The sequence below is a fragment of the Neopelma chrysocephalum genome, unplaced genomic scaffold, assembly GCF_003984885.1.
Source record: "Neopelma chrysocephalum unplaced genomic scaffold, ASM398488v2 Primary Assembly neopelma1_25, whole genome shotgun sequence".
In the NCBI taxonomy this organism is placed as follows: domain Eukaryota; kingdom Metazoa; phylum Chordata; class Aves; order Passeriformes; family Pipridae; genus Neopelma; species Neopelma chrysocephalum.
In genome coordinates this window covers 47,961,036-47,971,727 of record NW_020897694.1, presented here as the reverse complement: position 1 = coordinate 47,971,727, position 10,692 = coordinate 47,961,036, and positions in this window count along the sequence as shown.

Below are 10,692 nucleotides of genomic sequence, written 5' to 3'. Positions count from 1 at the left end.
TATGTTTGTCAGTACTGAACCTTACAATGAACTTGGTGATTGTCATGACCCCCTCCCTTTTCTGTTTTTGTAAGGTTACCAGTTAAAACTCTTGTCCCCACATTTAGTACATATTCCATTATTTGATGGCTTAGTGAGATGCCCAGACAATTCTTTTCAGTCTACTAAGACTTTTGTGCCCAACAGCTAATTAGTGTTTATTCAGTAGCTACAATATAGAAACTGCAGTCATTAAAACTAGCTGTGGAGGCTGTAATACAAAAGAAATAATGCTGATTGACATGCTGAGTATGATTATCTTTCCTTTGGTTGTGATAGACTAAAATAGTAGGCCAGAATTCAAAAGTTAGTGCCATCCTCACTTGAAGCTTTGTACTATTCTAGAGAAAAAAAAAATTACTCTTTTGATTCAATGAGAACAATAAGGAAAATACCTGCCTAACAGCAGAAAGTAAAACTTTCAAGAGGAAATTGCTTTCTTCCTTTTATCATCACATTGTGGTTAGAAACAGTCATGCCCGATATATGATGTAATAATCAGCAAAAAACAAGAAAACGCTGTTTTCTGGTAACAAGTTGTCAGTAAGTATTGGTCAATTTAGCCAGGACAAAGAGTGAAACAACTATGAGTCAGATGGACCTGAGAAAGCATATGTAATTCTGCTCCTGCAACAGAAAGCAATTCCAGCAAAGGTATGAGAGCCAAGGAAAAATAAGAGTCTTTTAAATATCAGAAGCAGAAATTGGACTACCAAGAGACTTTGATTTACATAAAACTGAAAAATTTCTGCCCATCTTGCTTTCTCTGCAGTGCAGTTTTGCAAATCTTACCATACAGCTTGCTCTATGATTCTCCTTCCAGTTCCCATACTAAAAATTGTTACACCCTGAAAAAATGTCAAAGTAACTCAGGGCTTTTGTAGTTTTTGTGTCACAATGACTTCTGACTATTTTTTTTCTCTTTCTGATTACAAAATATCTTTATGGGAGAAAAAATCAGTTGGGAAAAAAAAATCAGCCTTTTAAAACTACTGACAAAATCCCTGTTGGATCCGTGGAAATACAGTCTGAATATCAAGGTGCTTCATTCCTTCCTTTCACAGTCATAATTTGTAAAAGAATCCATTGACCAATTTCTGCCCTCAGTTACATCATTTAATTATCAAATGTTAGCAAATCGTGGCTCTGGTCTTGAAAGAGTTGATTGTGAAAAATCTGAGATTTAAAATAAGCAGTTTCAGGCTATTTTTGTTGTGTGTATTTTTAACTGTTGGTGTACAGTTGAGTGATGATTTCAAGATTTTCTCAGAATCTTCCTTAAAAAAAAAAACAAATAAAAAAAGCTAATATTTGCCTCTAATCACGTCTTCAAGAGCTTTGACTTGAAGAATAAACAGCAAATATTAGAGGCCTTGATATGGAATAGCAGCAGCTGACAGCATTACAGTCACATCTGTCCAAACATGTTATCTCTGCATTTTGAGACCTGTGATTCTATTGTTTTCAAATGCTGATCTGGTTCTTCCAAAGCTTGTTCTATCCTGCAAGTATAAAAACATAAAAAGTTGTTAAATGAATAATCCCACTGAGAAAGCATAAAATTTTGTCATAAACCCCCTATAGTTGTTCCTACTGCTCAGTAACTTACCATTTTCATCATGATCTGGGCCACCCACAGCTTCCAAATTCCCCTCGACGTACCCAACTTCCACACAGCTCCAGTAATCTCCCAGCTGTCTTCCAAATCTCCATTGCTTCCTTACTTGGCTCTATGGCTTCCAATGATCATTTCTAATGTTACCTCTGGATATTTTCTGAATACTGAATATTTCAGCTGCTGCTTCTATTTCAGATCCACAGGTCTATGATGTACTATTCAGCTGCTATTGAAATCTCTTTGATCACTTAGCTCCATTTTTCTTTGTCAGCAGATCCAGCTCCTACTGTCTCACCCACTTTATTCTGTAAAAGAGCTTATTGCCTTCTTACATTTCTTCTGAAGGAAGACACTAAGCCAAACACCTTTCATAAATTTCTTCTAATGTGCATCATAACACACCTTTCTCAGCTCTAATCATCATCTAACATATGCACCTTATACAATGTATGATCAATGGAGAGAAAAGAAAGAATTTTTAAATTTCAGGTTACGTAAATTTAACTGTTCACTGCATGCTTTGTTATCTGGACATTTTCACATCAATGGTCTAGACTGTTCTTAGCCCCCTACTTATCTACACAGTGATGTTCTCTGCTTCTCTAACAGATTTTCTCTTAGACTGACTTTGATTGACCAACAAAAAAAAATGTCTTTTGCTGCTGAGAAACCCAGAAAACTCACCACTATTTTTCCAGTCTGATCTTTGGTGGCCGTGTTTCAACTATAGTAAGCAATCATTTTGTTATTCTTGTAGCTAGGACAAGCTACAAAACTTAAATATATATGCCACCTCATAATGCTGCAGTTTTCCCAGACATCTTACAAAGTACCTTTCAGGTACCTTTCAAGATTCTTATATCTAAAACAGTACTATCTGCGTTCTGTTTGTCTTGAGCATAAATCTTCTGCCACATAACGGTAGCTAAAATGGTAAATTGAAAATATTTTTTAGGTAGTGTAGATATTGCTCTTGTTTTGTTCTAGCAGTTTAGACTGGGATCCTTCCATTTGAGTTTCCGGTGAACCATGAAACATTTTAATTTTTGCAGGGAGATTTAGTTCCTATTACTAAATGATTTCTCAACTTTTTCAATGAAAACAACCATATACTGTTTAGATTCCTTTTCCCCCCAGGTGTTTACTTCCAGTAAACCTCTTTTTTTAATTCCTTTTCACTGTTTTTTCCTTTCTGCCATGATTTTGCCCACTTGAACATCAAAGGAACAGTAGCTCATAATCTTCATCTGTGAATACTACATCTCAGCATAGTACCAGGGCTTTTAACTCTGATTCCCCCAGTTAGACAACTGCCAGTCTTCAACATCTTCTGTGTTACCACATGCCTGAGTAAATAAAGGCAAGATAGGAGACTAATCTTGGAATTAAACAAGCATTAGGGATTATTGGAGAAAAAAAGCATATCAATGCCAAGGTAAGGTGGAAGTATAGAGCCGATCTTTATATATCATCCATTCAGGTATCAGAGGCAAAAGACCAAGACTCTCCAGAAGACTGTTTTCTACCCCTCTAAAAATAGCCTAGTTCAAGATAAAAGATCAAAGATTTCTGTTTCTTTTGTAAGACAAAAGCTTGTGCATTCTGCTTCAGGCTAATTTAGAAAATTTTATCTTGTCTTGTATGCATCTTGATTCTGAGTAGGGGCAGCCACAGGACTCCAGCTTAGCCTGTGAGCCTGTCTTATTCTTTAATCTTCTACTAAATGAACATATCACCATGCTGTGTCTCAATTCTGTCAAATCACATTTTCCAAAAGAAAACCATTCTGCATGGACATTTTTGACTGGAAAAAGATAAGGAAAGAGAAGCAAAGAAGAGAAGAAAGTAGATCACAATCTTAGACTGCACTCTTTCACATCATGCTTGCACAACCACAGGCACTTGCTTTTGACTCTAGTCAGAGGCAGAATGTCAGGTATGTCTCTCTCAGATTTGAGCTGACCCAGTACAGCCTTTCTAATATTATGTTCCTGTGTTCTGACAGTATGCAAATCCAGAATGTCACGTCAAACTAAAGAAAAGTCTCCTTGAAAGTAGACAGTCCCCAGTCTATTTTGAAAGTCACAGGGTAGATTGCTGCAATGTCTGTGATGCTCACTTTACTAACGTTACTGCACTACTTCTACTTTCAAAGCAAGATCATGCATTCAGATTACACAGACTTTCCATCAGCTTTGGGTAAAACTTGCCTAGGGAAGTTTTTAGGAATTGCCTTGTGGTTTCTCTGGCTGTAGTTATGCAATGAGACACAAGAAGACTTCCTTGCTTCCACATCTGAGTGAGTATGCCATGTCAGGACAAGATCTGCAAGTGGACAATTACTTATCAACTACCTCTTGATAACAAAAAAGAAGCACACCAAGAGATCTAAAGTTCACTCTAGAAACAAAACAGGACTAAAAAAGAATCCATCTATTACTGAGTCAAAACTTCCCTTCTCCTTCGTGTTCCCACAGTATGATTGCTATTAAATATCGCTAGTTATTTTAAAAATTGGCATAGAACCTTAATATAATACCAGAAAAAAAGCTTTTTATAATATTTGGGGGATAAAAAATCCACAGAAAATTGAACTAAGGATTTGGCAAAAAGTGGAAAAATTCTTTTCCATAAAGAGAAGGTTGAATCAACTCCACTGTAGTGTTATTATTTGAGACAGCTGTATACGTTGTGTGTTTTACTCAAAACTGATGTGAGAAATATTTTCTTCTCTAGATACAGGCCGGTAAATCAAGTTTCACGAACACCAGCATAACAAGTACTAAAAGTTAGATGAAACATAAAAAGACCTGGTACCCCTAATTCACCTTCAGTCATTTCACCTTCAAAATGTTTCTTCATGTTGCCTGTGTTCATATATAAATCAAACCAAATTAAATATATATCACTAATATTTGTTTATTTTTTAATATCCCAGGCTGATTTCAATGATAGCTTCATTAGTTACATGCAGAATTGAACACATGGGGTTTTACTTCATTTTTACTCCAGAGAGAAACTACAGTGTCTTGGGTTTATTAGCTTCATTCTCATTAAAAATAAATTCTTTCATGCCCCATGATCAGGTGAAGACTTATTGTGAAGTGGAAGGAAGGAGAGTGAGAGACCAATATAGAAGTGCTGCTTCTGTGGTGCTTGAATTCCCAAGTGAAGTAGGAGCTGCCATGGGCCTGCTGAGACTGCCAGTGGAACTGCTTACCTCCTTAGCCAAAGGTCATTGATTTCTAAGGAGGAACATATATGTAGAGAACGTTTTCATTTTAAAGCAGACCTACTTAAGTGTAGAATTTTATATCACGATTCTTATGAGACACATACTCGTTTAAGGCATTTCTGTTCAGTGTCAGGACTGACAGTTAATTCTCAGGGCTTAAAATAGATTGCTCTACGTAGAAAGAGTGGAGAAGATAGACAAATGTAAACATTCCTAGAATGCGAAATGCTTTTGCTAGAGTCTTCCACAGTATCCAATAGCCAAAATAGTGAGATGGGTGCTACTGAGGTGAATGATAAGTTCGGTGGAATATTGGCTCGCTCATCAGGCTTGGAGGGTTGTGGTCAACTGTACAAAGTTCAACTGGCAGCTGGTTACCTGCCACATGCCTGAGGGATTGATACCAGAGCTAATACTGTTTAATTTATTTATTAACAACCTGAGCAGTGCAACAGAGGTGCACTCAGGAAGTTCACGCACAATACCGAATAGAGGAGAGAGGTTGGTATGCTGGAGGACAGGTCTGCTATTCAGAGAAACTTCAATGGACTGTAGAAATGGGAACCTCATGAAAACCTCAACAAAGGTAAATGGCCTGAACCTGAAGGGCAATAAGCCCAGTACATGCTGGGGACAGACCAGCTACAACACAGTTTTACAGAAAAGGATCTGGAGTTCCTGGTGGAACACACTGAATATGATCCAGGGATGTGCCTGAGGCAAAGGCAGCACATGGCAACCTGGGCTGCATTAGCAAGAGTGTGGCAGCAAGCTAAAGAAAGTGTTTCCTTCCTCCTCTGCTCATCCCTTCTGGGGCACTGTGCAGACCTTTGAACTCCCCAGTACAAGAAAGACACAGACACACTGGAATGCATTTATCACAGAGCCGCTGGGATGGTTAGAGGGACAGCACACATAAAGGAAGAGGAGAGGGCAGGAGAACTGGGCTGGTTCAGCCTGAACAAAAACAGAGGAATATTGCTGCTGTCTCCAAACACCTACTGAGAGGATATAGAGATGGTGGAGCCAGACTCTTTTCAAAGGTGCAGAAGCAATGGATACAACTGGGAACGTGGGGAATTCTGATCAGAGACAAGAAAACCTATTTCACCTTGGGGTGGTCTGACATTGAAACAGGTTACTCAGGGAGGCTGTGAAATATTTGTCCTTGGAGATAATCAAAACTCAGCAAGTCCCTGAGCAACTCAATCTGATTTGATCTACTTTGAAAAGGAGTCTGGACTTAAAAAGTTCAGTAAAACATATATGATTCCATGATTTTAAAAAAGTGCTGATTGATTTTGAAGGCAGTCAAGAGTTGGAACTGCTGGATATCTTAGAGGAGCTATCCCTTTCCTTCCTCAGAAAATGTTTCCTCAGACAATTATAAACTTGCCTGCAGTAGAAACTCTTCTTTGTAGAATCTGTGTAGATTTCATATTGAATCATAACATAAAAATAATTCTTTCAAGATGGTAAAACCTTGATATTCCTCTCCTAACTCCTCCCTGCCCATCATAACAGAAACAAGAGTGAAGCCAAACCTAACATGTCCAAGGAGGCAAAATCACTTTTCCCAGCAGCCTGAAAATTAGAGGTCTTGTCATCAGTTGAAATAATTCTTGGTCTAAAACCATCCAGAGGAGTTTCTCTGCTTCAGAGAGACCCCTTTTTGCCACTGTTTTACACTTAATTAGAAATCTTTCACCCATTTCCAATAGTTCCAATCACCTATACAGCATGGAAGGATCTCTGTGCTGAGGACTTAGAATTGGACCATTAATTTAGATTTTCTATTTAAAGAATTAATGTTCTGCACATAAGTATTTTATCAGTGACAGGTGCTTCAAAATTACAGAAATAACAAGCAGCTCTTAATACTAAACTACAGTACTCCCAAGGCTACACTGTGGACTGGGGGAGAACTCCTTAGTATTTATTTGTTCCCTACAGGCTTGCCCAGATTAAAAAAAAATAAATCAGACACTGCTGTCCAGCAAACTAAAGGCCATTACTAGGGGCAGAACAAAACTGCTGCTAGGGCTGGTCTACCTTCTGTAGGCATAAAAATTTTTAATTTTATGCAATGCTGACAATCTACAGCAAGACTACAGATAAAAGGACTAATTTTCTCTCTCTAGACCTGAGTATGAGTGCTTGTGTACAAAAGAATTTCACTTTTAGCTATCAGGTCTTACACAGTTTCAAAAACTTGTTCTAATTTGTCATTGTTCTCAGTGATTGGAACAAAAATAAACTATACATGGTTTTCTTCAGTGTAAGGTGACTTTATGCTTTTCAGCCCTAGTATTCTTATCATTTGGCATAAACATTCTTGTAAAAGTGAGAACCTAACCTCTACGTGTAATTTAAGAGAAAATACATTATTATTCAATGAAGAACATCACTGACTAGGTTGGAAATCGGCACAAGTAACAGCAGAGTCAGGCTTTAATTACCTTGGGAAGGTGAGGCCATTGTAAAAGCTGCTCTGAAAATTTTCTGTCTTCATATTTCGAATTATATTTTCCTTCCACACTATGTGTGTGTTTGCCAACATTTTTATCATTTCCCCTTCACACAGTAGGCTGGTGCTCTGTACTCTTATCTGGGTCTGATCACAGTTGCATGCATACTCTGTTTCAGTAGCACTCCGTAAGAGAGACAGAGAAACAAGACAATATGCAATCTTTTTTTCATTAAATAAATTATTTTCAACCTAATGTAATGCTTTGGTAACATCTCAGTTTTTCACAGTTTCAGAACTAAATTCCTGACTGCAAGGTCTATGGGACAAGGCTACTGTTTCCCCCTTATTTTTTAGTACAAAAGTTGTATATTATGGACATTATATAAGATACAGCTATCATGATCTGAATTTCATTACTTCCTTCTGGAGTAGCTATGGGATTTTATGCAAAAGGTTATGTAGTCTAGCTAAGCTCCTTATATCCCCCATCCTCCAGGAAAGAAAATCAAATGGAACACTTCCACAAATGGACATGGACAGAACAATGATCTCGTTAGGGAGAGGGCGCTGTGTTCTCACGAGAAGGAAACTTGCCAGTTTTCTTTGAGTGTTTCAGCTGAGGCTGGTATGTGCCTTGCCTTTCTGTAGAAGGAATTGGTCCCAGCTTTTTGTAGATCCTGAGGGAGGGCTGGAAGATGACTACTGTCACACAGCTTTATAAATCTGCTGGATTTTATTCAATTTTTTTCCTTGAAATACAGAATAATCCTTAGGGTACTGAAGCAGAATTGTAGCTCTAAACAATATTATGCCTTTTTTCGCCCCCAGTATCCTTAAAAGCAAGGGAAGATGATGCATCCTTTCCCTTCCATCTTCTGCACAACCAGATAACTTTGCCTCCAATCACCAGATCACTCAGCAAAAGAGCACTGGGCAAAAAGTATGTAGGGATGTTGCCACTTCTTCCACCTCTATAGACATGAAGCATAGATGCTAGGTATGAACTGTGAGATGTGGGAGAGGACCTACCAAAGAGCGAAGATAACTTTTATTTCTACTTTTACCCTTTGCAAAAATCATTCTAGTATTATTAAGTGAACATTCATAAGGCCTTCAAAAGCCTCTGGAATACATAACAACAAAATATTATTGCTTTTTGGTATTTTGCAGACAGGCCTTATGCTTGTACCTGGACGATTAAGATATAAAAATGTCAATTCAGTTTTATTGCAGAAAGTAGCTTAATCTAGTTTACTGTGAACATGGAGAAGTTCTTCAGTAGTTTTCCAAAGGCAGTTTCAGGCACTGGATCGTTTAACCTATTTTTTATTTTATGTTAATATTTAAATTTTATTTTTATGTATATAGTTATACTGCAGCCAGATTAGAATGGCCCAATTACTTTTTATCTCATTGTCATTCTACAATGTTCTGGCACTGTAGTATGTGATACTGTAAAATAAACAGTCTTTAGGATTCAGATGATAAAACTCTGGATCATCAGCAAGAGGATCCTTTTAGTCCTATTTCAAACCTAGTGACTCATTATTCTTCAAAGGCAATTTCAGATTCAAGTAGTACTCAGTTAACATCACATTTATTGAAAGAAAAGCAATATTTAAGTAAATGTTACCCATGAAACATGGTGCAGAGGCTGAGGAAGGAATGAAAACAAAAAGAAAAAGAAAAGACGCTCTTACAATACATGAAGAGAAAAAGGGAACCAAAAACAGAAAAAGAAACACTGCTGAAACCTCCATGCCTAAGTTTCAAAAGAAAAAGATTATCTGCAATTCTCAACAGTGACTTGCAAACCACTTGCTTGGATCACAACGTAATAGAATGACTACACGACTAAGCCCTTCAAACTTGCCTGTATTATTTATCTTCTCCCGTCACTGATATCCAGCAGGTCAAATGCCTATTTCTGAGAGCCTAAAGGGATCATTAAAAGCAAAATTAGTCAGCAATCGTATTTACTGTAGCAAGTTGAAAATTAGCTACTTTGTGGCTCACATTTAAAGATAAGCAGAAAAAAGAATGCAAATTTTACCTACCATCCATAATTTTTTGAAAGGACTCAGTGAGACACAAACAGAGAATGCCCAGTGTTCCTCTGTGGGACCCAAGTCTCTCCTTGGAAGTAACAAGTAGTAAAATTCTAGTTTGATTCTCTTATGAGTTTCCACATGTTTATTAATTTCAGATACAACAAACTGCAACCATGCTCTGAAAACTAAATTAGGTTCTTCCCAGCTCAATACTGCTTCTGAAGCCCTCATCTGTGCCCTTATATACACCCAAAATGTTTTTGGATGACCCAACCAGATTTATGAACACTGATAAAGTGAGAACACGGGTATTCCACAGTGCACATTTATCTAGTGTATTTAGCCCAAGGGACATATCCTATAGGACAGGAGGAGTGAAAACTACATGCAAACAGAACAAATTCATATTGTAAGTGAAATTGTTACATGTGGATGGAGTTGATATAATGGCTCATCCACTATGCTAGAGACTCCTATTCAAGCACGCAGTGTAAAATAAAACTGCTGTCACAGGAGCAACAGTGGGACACATATTGTGGTTATACCCAAAGTAGGTTTAAAATCATCAAAAACTCACAAAACAATGAATCTGAATTCACCTTATGATATCTCTGACCACTGAACTACAAAATATAAAGATAAGACTGCTTTCTTCACAGTCAATGGTGCTTGGTTGTTTCTAAACCTGAACACTTTTCTTAGCAAAAACTATTTAGAGAATTTGACCTTTAGTCACAAATTGTTTTAAGGTGGTGCAGGCAATCAATTTACTGTTTCTTGCAAATACTAAATGTTACACATACTGATGCATGCCTGTGCTTGTTTTTACTGTTAGAGCAAAGAAAACATGTACATTTATTTGAACTTCAAAATCAGAAAACAAACCTTCACATCTCCATAGAGAAATGTAATTCTTCTGATTGGTTCTATTCCTCCAAGGAAAAAAGTATGAAGGGGTGGGGGAACGATGTAGTCTGTCTTGTTCTTTCTGTGGTGTGGTTTGGTTGTGGTGTTTTTGTTTGCTTGTTTGCATGATTGTTTTGGGGGGTTTTTTTGTTTGTTTTTCTTAATGTAATTCTGGTCACAATTACAGCAATGAAAAAAACCAAAAAGCCCCAAAATCTTAGGAAAGAGAGGATGTGTCCTTTCAAAGGTCAGAATTAAACAATTTTCACAAAATAGTATTTTTAAAAGTGATGTTTTAAAAGCAGAAAAATTCAGCATAATGGAACTGACAGTTCCAAAAGATGAACCAGTGAATGACATGGATTTACCCCTA